Raw genomic sequence first — 16,178 nt, 5'->3', positions numbered from 1 at the left:
TCTATATAACTGTATTGTCCTTATGAAAGTCCCTGGAAGCATCTGGACTTGTTCTCCATATTTATTATCTAATCCACAACATGGCACATTTTATCCATCCATGAACTTCTATATAGTACTGCCTATTCATAATATATAATATGGGGATATAGTGATGATCAATCTCTCTCAGCCCTTCAATCATTATAACTGAGCTTATTTTGGCCATGAATAAAATGGCTTTGAAGGCTGGGCTTTGGTTTCTATATCATTACCATAAATACGTATTTTCATAAGTTTTAATTTATCATTTTAATGATCAAGTAGTTAATTCTTGGTTGATTTCAACATTTTGCCTATCTTCATTGCTGAACTCTTGTACAAATTTTGATGTAATGTCGAACATGACCAAAATTTCACTCAAAATGATGAAACAATGTCAACTTCATAGGCAATCTTCTTAAGAGTTAACATATGATTTGCATTCACTAAATCATTCCAATTACTGATGTGAATATCATTTGTTGGTGTCAATGGTCATCCACTTCTTGGTTCTTCATTGTTCAAGGTTGGTACAGACTAGAAATGATTGTACCAAGGAAAACAATTTATGGGTATAAAGACCAATGTCATTTCTTGTGCAGAGCTTGCATGCATTCCAGACAATATGTAGTGATACATTTGCTGGAAAAGTCTTTTTCCAGGAAATCCAATTTTTTTTATCAGGCAATGACCACTTGCCAAAATAATGATAAAATCAACAGAGAACAGGATGTTCTGGCATTTATGGAAATTGGGATCTGGTTCACTAAGGATGATCTTTCTGAGCTCCATGTGGTCCCACCAACCTTCCTACAATGATCCTTCAATATAGCTAATACACATGGGCTAATCTCTACCACTAGGAAATGCAAATGTTTTTCCTATTTGTGGCACCAAATGTATTGCCTACATCTTAATATGTTCAATTGTTACCCTACTATCTAACTGCCTCAAGAATGTCTTAAGGTATATTTTGGATCTGTTCTGCTTTTAGTGCCTCTTTAATAGTATTAGTGAGGTGAGAGTTCCAAAGGAGGCTATATTGCATATTTGCTTATTGCTCAATGCCAACAGTCACTAGCTTATATTTGCTTACACTTTTTCTATGCTATCTCATCTTTGATTCATGTATAATAAATATATTTATCTGGCTGAAAGCTAAACATTAAAATAGTAAGGCAAAAACTAGAGCATGTAGAACAGTTTACACATCTCAAAAATGTTTAGGACCAACCAGACAAAGTAGTAAGGACGTAAGGAGAAGAACTGCACTATGTAAAGAGGCTTTCACAAGGAGGGAATTGATGACAGAGATATTGAGTAAGGATATTAAGAAAAGACTTGCAAAAACTTTGATATGGAGCATAGTTATTTATGGTGTGGAAACGTGATTATTGAAGCAGGAATAGGTATAGATAAGGCTTTTGAAATATGGGTGTGGAGAAAAATGGAGAAGGTGAAATGGACCAAAAGGAAAACAAATGAGTTCTTGGTATGGTAGGCAAAGAGAGCAGTTTGTTGGGAGATAGCCTAGGATATGAAAATAAGTCTTGGATCCTTTCGAACAATTTTGACAGACACTTTGGGCATGACAAGCATCACATCAAAATTTGTCCCGTGGGTGCTGACCAATGAACAGAGAAAAAAACGTGTGGACATTTGTGAGGAACTCCTGGATAGAGCCAATGCTGACCCAGAATTTCTAAAACAATCATAACTGGTGACAAAACCTGGGTTTGTAGTTATATGTTAAGACAAAGACCCAATCTTCTCAGTAGAAAGGTCCTCATTTTCTGCGACTAAAGAAAGCTCGCATGTACTGGTCCAATATGAAGGCCATGCCAGTGTGTTTCTTTGATTGGCAAGGGAAGGTTGATTCATTATGAATACGTCACTTGAGGTCAAACCATCAATAATGATTTCTACTTAAAGGCTCTGAGGAGGCCAAGGGTCGCAGTGAGCAGAAAGAGGCTGGACATGTGGAGAAACAATGCAAGGCATTTCCACCATAATAACGTGCTGGCTCACACAGCACTCATCATGACAGAGTTTTTCACCAGAACTGAAAATTTTGCAATCCAGCAGCCACCCTGCTCTCCAGGCATGGCTTTATCAGACTTTTTGTGTTTCCAAAGTTAAAATCAGCCTTGAAAGGATGCTGATTTGACTTTATTGCAGAAATGAAAACTAATTATAAGGCAGACCTGAGAATGATCCCTAAGATGGCTTACCAGGCAGGATTTGAGACCTGGAAGAAACATTGACAAATACATGTTATCAGTCAAGGCATTTAATTTAGGGGGGACAAGTTTATTTAAGCTCTATCCATCAAAATAAACAAGTGAAAAAATCAGTTGTCTTTTTTTGATCATTACCTTATATAACAGTCAGAGATTACCTTCTGGTTGATATTATTTTAAAAATATTCAAAAAACTATTCACATCCATACCCATGATAATCTGCAATGAAAGGTGCTATGATGATATTCTATATAATCTTGTCAAGTATTAGTATTCCCATGGTCATAAATATAAGACAATCCGGAAGTCTTCAGACACAACCAGCTGCTCCCTTACTTTCTAAATCCTTTGGTTGATAAATGGTCCTACAGAAAGGAACCTCTGAGATGTTTGAGAAGTGTGAATAAGATGTGAGGAGGGAACATGCATGCATGTGAGTAAGTGGCAGAGTCCAATATTGATGCTATTTAAAGAATCTAAAGGTGCTGGTCGGGCCTTGAGGTCATCACAAGTGACCAATTGCCAGTTTTGATCTTCTATTTGAGATTCTAGTGCTTCTGGCAATGGAAAAGCCAAGGGAAAGCTGAAAATGCAGACCCATGAGTGGCATTGAAACTACAAAGATGAGAACCACATATCTTATAAAACCTCTGTCTGGGAAGGCAATAAAGACATCTTGTGGTAGAGAGGATGAACAAAGAAGAGGATATTAGAGAAAGTGGTGATCTAAAAAACGTGGGAAGAAGTGATGAAGGGTTTAGAGGAGAACATTTAATATTCTGTAATTAAGGCACAAACATTTGGTGGGCATGCATAGCTATAGATTACTTCACATAACGAAAGGCCTATGAAAAGAAGGCTAATTCAGGTTTTCCATATTTATCATCTGGCATTGCAACTATCCTTTCTCAAAAGAACCTATATTTCATAATTTTCTGAAATAAATAAATATGCAAAAGAAATGGATTTCAAAAATGAATTCACAAGAAGATATTTTTGTCTTTTACAAGGTAATACACATTTATGAACTCATTGAGATATTTATTTTATCTACTAAGCTGGGAGCAAAGTCCCTTAGAGCAGAATACAGGTTACATTAGGTTTTGAAACCTATGGAGTGAAACTGGTTCTAAACTAGTGAAACAAGACATAATTTAGCATCAGTTGAACGAAACATATAGTACAATACATACATACAAATACAAAGAACAATAGCTAAATATTTAGCCTGATAGAACAGTAATAAGGTCATTTTGGTAGTGTGGTAGACAGATATTCAAACATTTTCCTGTTGAATTGGGATGTGTTCCTGGATAATTTTACATTATTAGGCAAAGAGTTCCATAGTTTACAGGATGAAATACTGAATGACTTTTCATATATAGCCGTGCGGTATTTGGGAAGATGGAATGTTTTTATAATGCGGGTAACTTTATCTAATACAGGATAACTAGCAAAAGTCTAAGCACAAGCACTAGAGCAAGTATTTTCTTTTTCCATTCAATGGTTATTACCACAGATTCAATTAAATAAGTCATACTATTATTCTATTGTTTTGATAATTTTTCTTCTTGAATCTTTTATAAAATAATTAGCTTATCTTGAAAAGGCAATTCCTTCCAGTTTTAATTTCAGAATCTTGTGTAACACTTAGCCATACAAACTTAGCATGTCTATGTGGTCTCATATTGAAAATCAAAATGAAAAAGTTATGAAGTTTACTATGCAAAGTTTGATGACAAAATTCTTTTGTAGCCTATGCTAAAAAGACTAAAATTATAGCTAAGGAAGATTCCCTGTACCATTCATGTCCTCCCCCTAGTTACATCTACAAGTAGCAAAGAGGGGAAGATGATTATTCTAAAAAAGATAGGACCAACATAATATGCTTATTTGTAAATACTATTGCATTAAGACATATTGTGATATATTGCAGTGAGTTGTTCATCTCAAAATTTTCTTGTTTGCATATTTGTGACCTGAATTTGGCATACTGCTTAATGATTCCTGTGTATTTCATCAAAGAGTAAAGATGCAACTTTGTTTTAGTCTTGTTATCACTCAGAATCAGGAGGATCCACATTCCACTCAAACCAGATCAGTTATATCCATTACCAAGAGAGGATGCTAAGACATTGCTCTATGACTCCCTTTTAGGACTTGAATGCTGATAATATAACAAGTTAAGGCATCAAGTAAGTAAACAGGAGAAGGTTGTAAGAATTTGAATTAGGTAGGTTAATTAAAAATGCACCTAAATAAAAATCGATATAAAATAGGTACTGGATAACAAGTTTTCTCAGCTATTTTAATCTATCTGAGAATGCTGATCAAAATCATGGTAATTTCGAACATGTCATGCTTTTGCAGTATCTTGTATAAATTAGAATGCTTGTTTTGATGAGTTAAATACAGGCTTTCAAGGATCACCACTGTAATGAAGCTGAAGTTTGGCTTAGTAAAAGACTAATGTCATCTAATACAATGTCAAACAATTAACAAATTGCATAAATCAGGTCAATAGGTCAAGAAAATAATTTTTTGAAAATTTAATTAATGCTTATTTTTGGTAGAGTATAGTCATCATTCAAATACAATGTAGATGACAACCCATTTTGGTGCATCATCCATGTTTTAAGAGCTTTTATTATGCTTCAAATTCAATTTTATAAAGCTTAAAAGTTCATTTGAAAGTACCTGGATAATGTCATTAAGTCTAGGAATTAACCCTGCCCCAGGATGTAAGAATTCATTTGATTTCTCTAATAATGGAGAAGTATATGAAAACTAGGTGCTCTACTATAGCGGTAGAGACCTGAAAAATCTGTACCAAGAGCCTGGCACAGAGAAATCACTTACGTATGGTAATTTCACCTTCAGCTGATGTCACAATGGCCATTAGCGCAGTTGATGTTGCTTCTACCACTTCCATGCTTAGATCAAGCAGATACTTTGGAAGCAATTCAAGGCATTTTATGGTCAATTTGTGATGCTGGTTTCTAGGCATCATCTTTGCCTTGGACACAGTTGTCATTGGGATAAGAACTGTTGCTCCCAAGGCACTGGAATGCAGTTCAGCCAGGCACTTGGCTGCTCCTTTACTTATCTGATAAATGAAACCAAGTTAGAGAACTAAAACAGATCAAAATTTCACTAAATATTTTTTAGTTGTATTAAATTGACAAGTAAGCAGGTCTTCACACAGAAATCACTGACTTTAATAAAATAGTATATAGTACAACTGAATATAAGTTAATTGCATTCTTTCAAAAACCAAAATATCATTCTCCATGTGGATATTGTAGTGATTGGGATAACTCTAAAGGAAGCAAAAATCCATGGTGAGTTTTCAAAATTTTGTTGACAAAATTGAGTAAGAACAGTTTAAACAAGGATTACATTGGGTTCATAAGAAATACATTCCATCATTTGAGCAATTCTCTAATTCATTATGAAAAAATCTTCAAATATTTGAAGAAAAGATTCTAAAATTTCCAAAATTAAGCATTCACAATGAATACATCATGATATTGTATGGTTGAAAGATGGATTGCAATTTCCGAAGGATACTGAAACAAATAAAATAACTTTTGTTGCATAATAATTAAATATGGCTAATTTTTTTCATCAAACAAAATTTTGGTCATTATTTGGCAGTCTCAATGTCAAGGAAGTAACTAATATTTTAAATATGTTCTACTTCCATCAAACAAAAATGGCTTAATTATATGATTTTAAGGGATTGTGGTAATTAAGAAGAAAGATTATCTGCTTCTGTAGTGATCACTTCAATATATATTTTTGTTCAATTTAACCTGAATAAAAAATATACAAAATTCTGAATGAAGGAAGTAGATTTAAATTGTAGTCAATCTGAAAATGGATAAGCACAAATGACGTTAACATGAAGAACTTTTTCATATATGCTAATGCCAGTTCAGAAAGACAACTCTTTGAATACCTTTTTGGACAGAATATACCAAGACAAGATCATAAAAAGCAATCCGGAGCAACTCACCTCATTGTCTGATGTTGTACAGAGTCTAGACAAGAGGGCAATGACTCTATGCAGAATACATTTACCATAATTCTCATATGCATCAATTTTCATTTCTATGTCATTATAAAGATCTTGCAATTCTTCTTTTTTCTCATTTAGCTGGAATTTTTCATAGAAACATAATTAGGAAATTTCAATTAAAGGTTAATGATGGCAGAAAACACAAATTCTCTAAATTTTTCCCTAATTCTTAATTTGATTAAAGCCAATTTTTCTTAACTAGTACAAAAAACGCAAGAGAGTAAAATATCTCCATTACATACTTCAAGTATTCATTGACATAATTTTAAGGATTATGGTCCATGTTTAGAATTGCTTAAGGTGGAGCTCTTGGCCACAAATTGCTTATGAAATTACCATAATATGATTAAAAGCTTCAGAATACTGGTTTAACAAACAGATTTTTAAGGGACCAAAATAGTTTGATTACCCTAAAAAGGAATAAAATATTTGCATATTTTTCACTTTTTTGTAGTTATTTTAAGTCAATGAACGTGGTGAAAATTTTATTGCAATTAGGAAAGCAGTAAAAGAGAAAATACAGGTTTTATGGAAATTGGATCATAAAATGAAGGAGTAAAAAAAATAATATGAAGGAGACCATAAAATTGATTTAGACAAGAGGGTTACAGGTAAGAGAAGTACAAATTTACAGTCATGGCTATTCTGTTTTCATTGCTTCAAGACCATAGGTATGTTCATTTTATATTTACACAGGATTTTATGAAAATATTCTTTAAGGGCCTCCACACAACTGCTCTCAAGTTCAACTGAAATGAGCCCAACTTGATGTCATTAAATTGGTTTTATTATGATTAGTGAGTAAGGAAATTCAAATACCTGACCAAAAAAATCAGGCATATGGCAGCTCATAAAACGTTACATTCAACCTGATTGGTGTATTACAAATTTCAAAAAAATCATGAATTAATCAAAGGCTGTCATGTCAAGATAAAAAATGAATTATGTGACACATCTTGTAATAAAAGGAAGGATATGAACCATGTTCATGTGATCTTTGGGTTTGAAAAAGAAAAAATATTTAATTCCTTCTTCAGTCTTCAATGTCTCACCAAATGTCTTTAAATGCTTACCAAATCATTCTAGTCAATCAGTGCAAAAATAGATGTTTCATATAAGGGATTAGAATGTTTATTCATGTATATTAGCATCAACAACTCCTCCCGGACTGATCAAATATTATCTCATATATTTAAAGAACTAGTATTGGAAATTGCACTGTATCTAGAAATCCTATTTAATAAAATGCTAGTAGATTACAAGGTTATTGGTAATTGGAAAAGGTATTATGTTATACCTATATTTAAATGCTGACACACGAAAGAACCAAACAAATAACCTGCAATTTCTCTTCTATTAATATCATGCCAGTTCATGGAGCATATCATTGCTAGTTTGATAGCAATATCCTTCATTATTCAAAACTTATTGAAAGCAGATTAGAAGGATTTCCAGGAGGAACAATCTTTTAAGACACAACTTGTACTTTTTATTATTTAAATCACTGGTCAATGAAAAAGAAATATTCCAATGGATATAGGTTTTCTAAATTTTTTAAAATATTTCAACGTTTTAAGTCATAATGAATATTTTTAAATAAGAGATGAATTGTTGCACATCCATTAAGGCTCAACATCATGATTATTATTAATGAACATCTTACCAAAATCCTTGGGAAAATTATCTTTTTTCACTAGAAGAAATGACTAATCATTGAGTATATATGAGAAGGTTAATGGGTAAAGATGATCATTCTAACTTTAACAAAGTTATTTTCTAATATATCAGCGTAATTTAAATGTATAAATTGAACATTTTTAATCAAATAATTATTTCAATGATTTCAATAGTTTTGAAGCTTTCTTTTTTGAAATTCCATTTAAATAATAATTTTATGCTTTTTCATAAATCATTCTAGTTAAAAAACATGATATTTGGTTTGAGTTTAAATAATTGCTGGGTGTTGATATTGATGTAAGTAGACATTTGACTCAATCTTTAAAACTAAACTTTGAAGATAAAGTGTTCTTCAGAAGGAATTTTTGATCACTTCAAGTCACTATCTTGTTAATTCTTGAAAATGATAAAATTTGATAATATAACTCAGTCAACCAACCAGTAATCAGGAGTGATGCCGAGTGAAAATGAAAAATAAGTTTAAATTCTATTAATGGGACAAAAGTAGATAAAATTAGGTGCTCTGCAGCTGATCAGATTTTAAAGAGTAGATATTCATCTTAATATTTTGTCTTTAGATATTAAATTTAAGAATAATTACATATATTTTTAAGCAATTTTATTACTGTACTAGATTACATCTCCAAAATAATTTTATATTTGGAAGATTTTGGCTAAATTAGGTGATATCAATAAATGCATTTGAATAATCTGTCTTTTATGATTGGAAATCTTTTATAACAAAAGAGCAATTTGTGAATCTTTTGTAAAATAATGGATAAAGACAGGGAAAATATATGCATGTATTATTTCAGATTTTAAACTAAGAAACTAAGATAATCTATATTGCCAACTGCATACAAATCATCAAGGGATAGAATAAGTTAATTATTAACCTTAAACAAGTTTTAATACTGAATGCATATGAAGTAAGTAGGGAATTTAGCACTTTCAAAGATAGGACGCAAGAACCAATAAGACAGCAAGATAAAAATATTTCTCATATTTTGATTCAATGCCCTAGAAGGATGACATCAAAAAAGCATGTTCAATATTAATGTCAAAGACAGTTGTGCAAAACAAATGAGAACCTTAATTTTTATTTTGTCAATAGCAGTCAACTTAAAAAGCAGCAGGGAAATGTTCAAATAGGGAAAAGGGGAGCAAAACCAAAGAACAATTAAAGTTTATTGTAACCACATAATGAAATACTCTCAAAGACCTCAAGGACAAATCGGTAAAACAAAACACTCTCTTCAAGCTCAAGATCAGATCACATGGTCTGATGACATGCTCTAAGTATGAGCTAGTCCTGATGAAAAGCTGTTTGTCTTAGATTCAGTATGTTGTAGTAAATGATGATTCTTGTGTTTCATAAATGAATGGAATTTTGCGAAAACACTAAATCATGGTGCCAGAATTATTGGCATGTAATTTCTTGGGTATTTTATTAATGACTACTCCCAAGTAATTTACTCACCATTTGTTGGATTAGCTGAAGCATTTCCAAACGAGTGAATCCAAAACTTTCATGCGCTTCTAAAAAATCTGATAGATCATCTTTCAGAGATGTCTTGGAACGATCACCAGCCATTTGGTTTAGCACAATGTTTAGATTATGATACTTTTTGGTTCTTGGGAAAGGCATTAAATAATATAAGTCTTCTTGTAAGCTTTTTATGTTAATCATAGCTTCCATTAAATTAAGTGCTCTTTCTTCCAAAAATTTCAGAGATCCCTCCTTAACCATGTCCACAATTGCATACACAATTGGTACTAAAACTTCATTTCGGCCTTCATACATTTGAACAAAATGCCTGAAAATATAATAAATGCACATGATTTGCATTGATAAAGTTTAACAAAGTGAAATGAATAATTGATTTGTTGCTAAATATACCATTTTCTTGATGTATTACCTCAGATTCAAGGATTCATGATATCTGATGCTTAATTAATTAATGTAAAAATATTGATACTCTTGATAAAGATTTATAATAAGTAGAGTATGCTAGAATGATTTTTTGAAGCTATCAAACCAAAGTTTATAAAATTTGTATGAAAATTATTAATAAAGATATGTAAATATATATGGTTTAAGCAAAAGCCTTTTCCAGTAAAAAGAAGTTGAAAATAATTATTTATTTTGATGATGAAATTTTATCAGGTGGCATTACTTTAAAAACCAAAATAAATGAGTTCTGGACGCTACTATTTTTGACTACTCTATGATAATTATATATGTATATATCATATGTGTTTATAAATATTTACATGTATGGTATACATGAGTGATTAAGAAAGGCCATTCAGGTCTATTGCTCAGAGTAGAGAAATATCCTGGTACACCTCCTAATGATGGGAGATGAAAAATACCTCCGGAAGGCTAACATGATGACACTGAAGACCAAATTAATATCAGTATAAACCTTCTCTTCCCTCCATGGATGGAGGTGAAGGGACATCTTCTGGTTCCAGGGTCTAGAAAAAACCGATAAAGGCAGAGGAACCACAAAGATGCCAACTTCAAAGGATTGAAGGGGCAAGAAGAAATCACTTCATTAAGGATCTTCATGGATACCTGGTGTTTATGCAGTCATAGACAATATTTTATCACGGAGTAAGGGAAATTAGAAAAAATAAAAAAATGTAATTCAAAACAATTTTATGGATATGCCAGAAATATATGATACCAGGAGGATAGGAAATGAAGAACTCAATAATGATGCTTTTAACATAATGCATAGGGAGCTAAAAAGAAGGGACAGAATAAGATAGCACTAATTCTAAATTCCAAGTGGAAAAAACAAATATCTAACTCATTTACAGCAACTGATAGACTAATGATGATTATATTTATGAGAATATCTACTGACTTAGCAATTATACGTGCATACATCACTACACCAAGTTCAGAAGGTGATTAGATTATAAAAATGCATACATATATCAATGGTATACTTAGGATTAAAAAAGCTAAAGGCAATTTCATTATGATGGGAGATTGTAATACAGCTGTGAGATCCCACAATGACATGGAGACCACATGGAAATCTCATTTAGGACACAAGAATTATAAAGGAGAATGGCTGCTTGGATTCTTTGATCAACACAATGGAATCAACACAAATACATATTTTAAGTACCCTTTAGCAGAGGATATATTAAAAAAGTACCAGAAAAACTAACAAATTACATATTGATAATATCATTGCTAAACGGCTGTTTAGGAACAAAAGAAAATCCAGCCACAGCAACCAAGTCTAGATGTTGACATTAATTAATTAAATTAATGAAAAAAATTAGCTGTGGTAAATTACAACTTAAAGCTCAGAAAAATCAGAAAAGAAATTAAGAACAAATGGCCACTGAAAAAACTGAAGGAGGAAGAGGCCACTGAAAAAACTGAAGGAGGAAGAAACATGAGGAAGTTTGAGGGTAAGCCAAAAAAATAGTTGAGAAATGGGAAGAAAGAGTAAATTGGATTGAAATGAAACAGGAAATAGTAGCATTTGCAAATAAAGTCCTGGGTGAAAGAAACTTGAACTTGGAAACCTTAAATGTCAGAAGACATTTTAAACCTTATTGAGAAGAGAAATACAGCAAGAGCAAAGAAGGATATCAAAGCATACCTCCTGTATTTATTGAGATAACAGATAAATGCAGAGAAAAAATGAGAGGTTAACAAAACTATGGGTAAAAGAAATAGAAGAACATATCTAAGTAGGAAAACAAGGTCAAGTGTACTGGAAAAATCAAAGCTCCACATTATCATTACCTAGAATAAGGTTAATAGTGACTAATAATAAAGAGAGAAGGTTCTTAGTAGATAATGAAGAAATGTGTAAACAGCAGAAAGAATGCATAGAGAATCTACACAATGGCAAAGAAATAGCAGTGGGTCCCTAATGTAGAAGAGGGAGCATGCCCTCCAAAAGCTAACTGCTGGAAAACTGCCTTAGTGGATTATGTACTGGCTGAGATATTAACATACTTTAGAAATAAATTGAGAGGACTTACTAAATGAGTGCTTTAACATTATTTAAATGAGGAGATACCTGTAGCCATTATTAAAATCAAAGTTATTATGATACAGGCCCTGTGATTAATCCTAAACAAAAGGCTAAAAATGAACATGGATAATTTTTTCACCTCAATTGATTTAAAATGCAGCATAGTAATTACTTTATATCTTTAATTACTGTACATTGATTACTTATATTTGTAACCATGAGGACAAAGGAAATATACTACAAGGACAAAAAATTTATATCTCAGCTCTGCCAGAACCAAAGCAATATTTTAGGACCAAAGGGATTGAGAAAGAAGTGAAGTTTAGAAAAGGTTTAATACAAGGATGTTTACTTTTCTAGTTGGACATTTACATATGTAGTTACCTTATATATTGAAAAAGTTGTAGAAACAATGAAGGGGAAAACAAACAGAATAAAAATAAATGGAAGAAAGATAAATCGCCATATCTTTGCAGATGATATTGTGACCCTGGCAGAATAAGCCAAAGATATTAATAAAATGCTTTAAACTCTGTCCACAGCTTTGGAAACTGAAGATAAATGCAAAAAAACCAAAGTTATGATAGTTTATTAAAACAGGGACGGACGACTGTAAATTTAGTTATTGGAGAATAAATGATTGGCAAAGTTGAAGAGTTCTGCTACTTTGTGAGTGTAATTACAAGAGATAACAGATGCCCCTCTGCACTAAAAAGAAGAATAGCCTTGACAAAGGAAGCATATGAAAATAAAAAGAATCCTTCAAAAAACGAGTAATTGGAGTTTACTTAGGGTACGTTACTACGATGGCTATCCAGAGAGTAACCTCTGTTTTCGTGTAGCGTAAGAAAAAGGGGAGAGAGGTTCGAATGGTCCCTGTGTTGCTGCACACGGTAGGTTAGTACGCTTTGAACTGGAGTGGTCGGAAGGTCGCGCCTCTTGTCGTTTGTTTGCAATAGCCAGTCAAAATGAAAATGAACAATGCAACTGCAGTTCCCGCCAAATTTCGTTCAGTGTTAAGGTTTTTACTGATAAAAAACTTCAAAACTGCTGAATTTAATGGGAAAAGTATTGCTCTGTACGGGCCATATGCAATGAGGGACAGGAGTGGTGAGTCAATGCTGACGTCCATTTAAGAGTGAATCCAAATCTCCATGATGGTCTGTGATGAACGATGAACTACACCTAAAAATTGATGAAAATCGTTTCGCGATAATTGAAATCTTTAGAAAGTTTTTCACAGATTACTAGGACTCCATTGCATGGAAGCACGGCTAAAGAGTTACGCTACAATGTATCTTGTATAAAGGAGGTCACTTTATGCACAGACCATTAAGCGGAAATTTCAATTGTGGTGTTCATTTTGACTCGCCATGGTAAACAAACGAGAAGTGGCGTGACCTTCCAATCACTGCAGGTTGAGGCTTACTGAATTATTGTTTCTGTCAATACAGCAATCATTCGGCTCTCTCCTCTTGTTCTCAAGCCACACAAAAACAAAGGTTATTCTCTGGATTACCTTTGTAATTATGTTTTCTAAGTAAACTCCAATTTTATGGGTTCGTTTCTTACCACTAATTCTCACTCTGCACGAAAATGGATGCTACCTTCTGGACAGACCTCGTATATGATTAAAAACTTCAACATTGAGTAGTAGAAGTAATTAAGGGAAGGGACCAAAAGCTGAGGTCATTTGCACCATTAAGGATGAACGGTGGAGAGAAACCCGGCGTCGGCATTAGCCTACTCATGAAGGAGCAAAATGGTTTATTTCAAAGGGATGACAACGCGGATTTGGAGAAGAATAACAAGACCAAGATGGATGGACAAAAAAGCAGAGTAGAAATATTATGAGAAATTAAAGAAGAAAATAATATTAAACATGAGATGAAGAAAATGAAAATGAAATTTATCAGCCATGGTCTCAGAATTAACAACTTCGCGGGAAATATAATGGAGGGGAACAAAATTGGAAAGAAAGGAATACCAAGAAATAAATAAATAAATGATTTTAAAAGTTTTATGGGAGAAATAATCAACAATAAACGGCAATAGAGGGAAATCAATGGCTACAACAATAACAACCTTTTGAAGGGGATGATAATAGTATATAGTTATTTTAGAAGCACTCACAAGAGGAAAACAACATTTGGATTGCACAATAGAACAATAATATGAATATAATTGAGTTAAAATGACAAACAGATGAGGGAAGATTTTAGCTTTAGGCCTTCTTTAAATCAGGCTGGCAGCTTTCAGGTTGAGAGAATGCAAGGAAATACTACCTTGATCAAAAAGTTCCCGGAATAACCGCCGTGTGGCGCTCCCATTTGTTCCGTTCCGATTTGAGTTCTGTTTTTTTTGTTAAATTGGTACATCTGTTGTTGATATTCCCTTTAAATCTTAGTGTCATAACTTGACATTTGCAAAAGTTACGTAGCCAAGAGTACATCTATCTCTGTGTGTGTTGGCGATTTTTTACAATTTCAGAAATGGATTTAAATTTGCAACAACGAACTTGTATTAAATTTTGCGTAAAAAACGGATTTAGTGGCGCACGGACGTTGGAAATGTTGGAAAAGTGTTTCGGCAACGATTCTCTAAAAAAACGGTCGTTTACCAGTGGCACGAGCGGTTCAGAAGTGGTCGTGAGTCAATCGAAGATGATGAACGCAGTGGCAGACCATCGACATCGAAAGTCGGTGAAAAAATTGATAAAGTAAAAGAAATGTTGGTCAATAACCGCAAATTAACCATCAGAGAAATAGCGGAGGACTTGAACATTGCCTATGGATCCGCCCAAGACATTGTGGTTAATGATTTGGGTTTCCGTCGTGTAGCAGCAAAGTTGGTGCCAAAAGACCTCAATTTCATGCAAAAAAGAGACCGTGTTGACGTCGCAAAAGACATGATTTGCGAGGCTGAATCCGATCCCACATTCATCAAAAGGATCATTACTGGAGACGAGACGTGGGTTTATGAGTACGACACGCAATCCAGACATCAGGCAAGTGAATGGCGTTCACCAAATGAGCCGAGACCAAAAAAACCACGTCGTTTTCAGTCAAAAAAGAAGGCAATGCTGACGGTTTTCATGGATTACAACGGTGTAGTGCATCATGAATTTTTGCCAGAAGGCCAGACAGTAAACAAAGAGTATTATTTGGGCGTTATGAGACGTTTGCGTGAAGCAATTCGCCGAAAGAGACCAGAAATGTGGGCAGAAAAGTCGTGGATTTTGCACCATGATAACGCACCGTCGCACAGTGCTATCATTATTCGTAATTTTTTGACGAAAAATGCAACAAATACCATCCAACAGCCACCGAATTCACCTGATTTGGCTCCCTGTGACTTCTTTCTGTTCAATCGAGTTAAAAAACCATTACGGGGAACGCGTTTTAGCAGCCGAGAGGAAGTAATGGAAAAATCGCAGGAAGCACTGATGGACATACCGAAAACCGAATATAAAAAATGTTTCGAGGATTGGATCAAGCGCTGGAATAAGTGTGTTGCAGTCGATGGGGATTACTTTGAAGGGGACAATATAGATTTAGATGAATAAACTTGTATTTTTAATTTTCTGAATAAATTCCGGGATATTTTTGATCAAGGTAGTATGCAAAGAAAGCTCATGGCATGCTTGGAAGGAATGGCGGAAAGCATTAAGGATCTAGGGAGGCCATCAAATCCAGCATTTGTATTTAACACATATTGATTATTTTTAAATCAATCACTATACATTTCATTAAAGTAATGAAAGATATACCTCAAGGAACCCTTTAAAATTGCACTTAAAGAAAGATAGTAAATACTTACTCAATTAGATTCTTATTCAGGTATAGGAATCCCAGAGCAAGGACAGTATCATTTTCAGCACTGCTCCACTTCTTTATTATTCTTATAAGTGAAAAAGAGGTATCTCTGATAAGACCTGTGATTATATTTGTAGCATTCATCCTTTCCCTTACACTTTGAATCTCCACCATATTTCCAATCATGTACTCCACATAGAACTGGATTGCCACAAGTGCCGTGATGGCAGTACATGGTGTTTGTGAAATCATCACGTCATTTGCTAAATTTAATAACACATGACGGATATGACTAGGAGATTCTCCAAGAAGATAATTAATGTACTTAAC

The sequence above is a fragment of the Hetaerina americana genome, unplaced genomic scaffold (assembly GCF_022747635.1).
Source record: "Hetaerina americana unplaced genomic scaffold, ioHetAmer1.1.p SCAF_23, whole genome shotgun sequence".
Taxonomy (NCBI): domain Eukaryota; kingdom Metazoa; phylum Arthropoda; class Insecta; order Odonata; family Calopterygidae; genus Hetaerina; species Hetaerina americana.
This window is presented reverse-complemented; position numbering follows the sequence as displayed.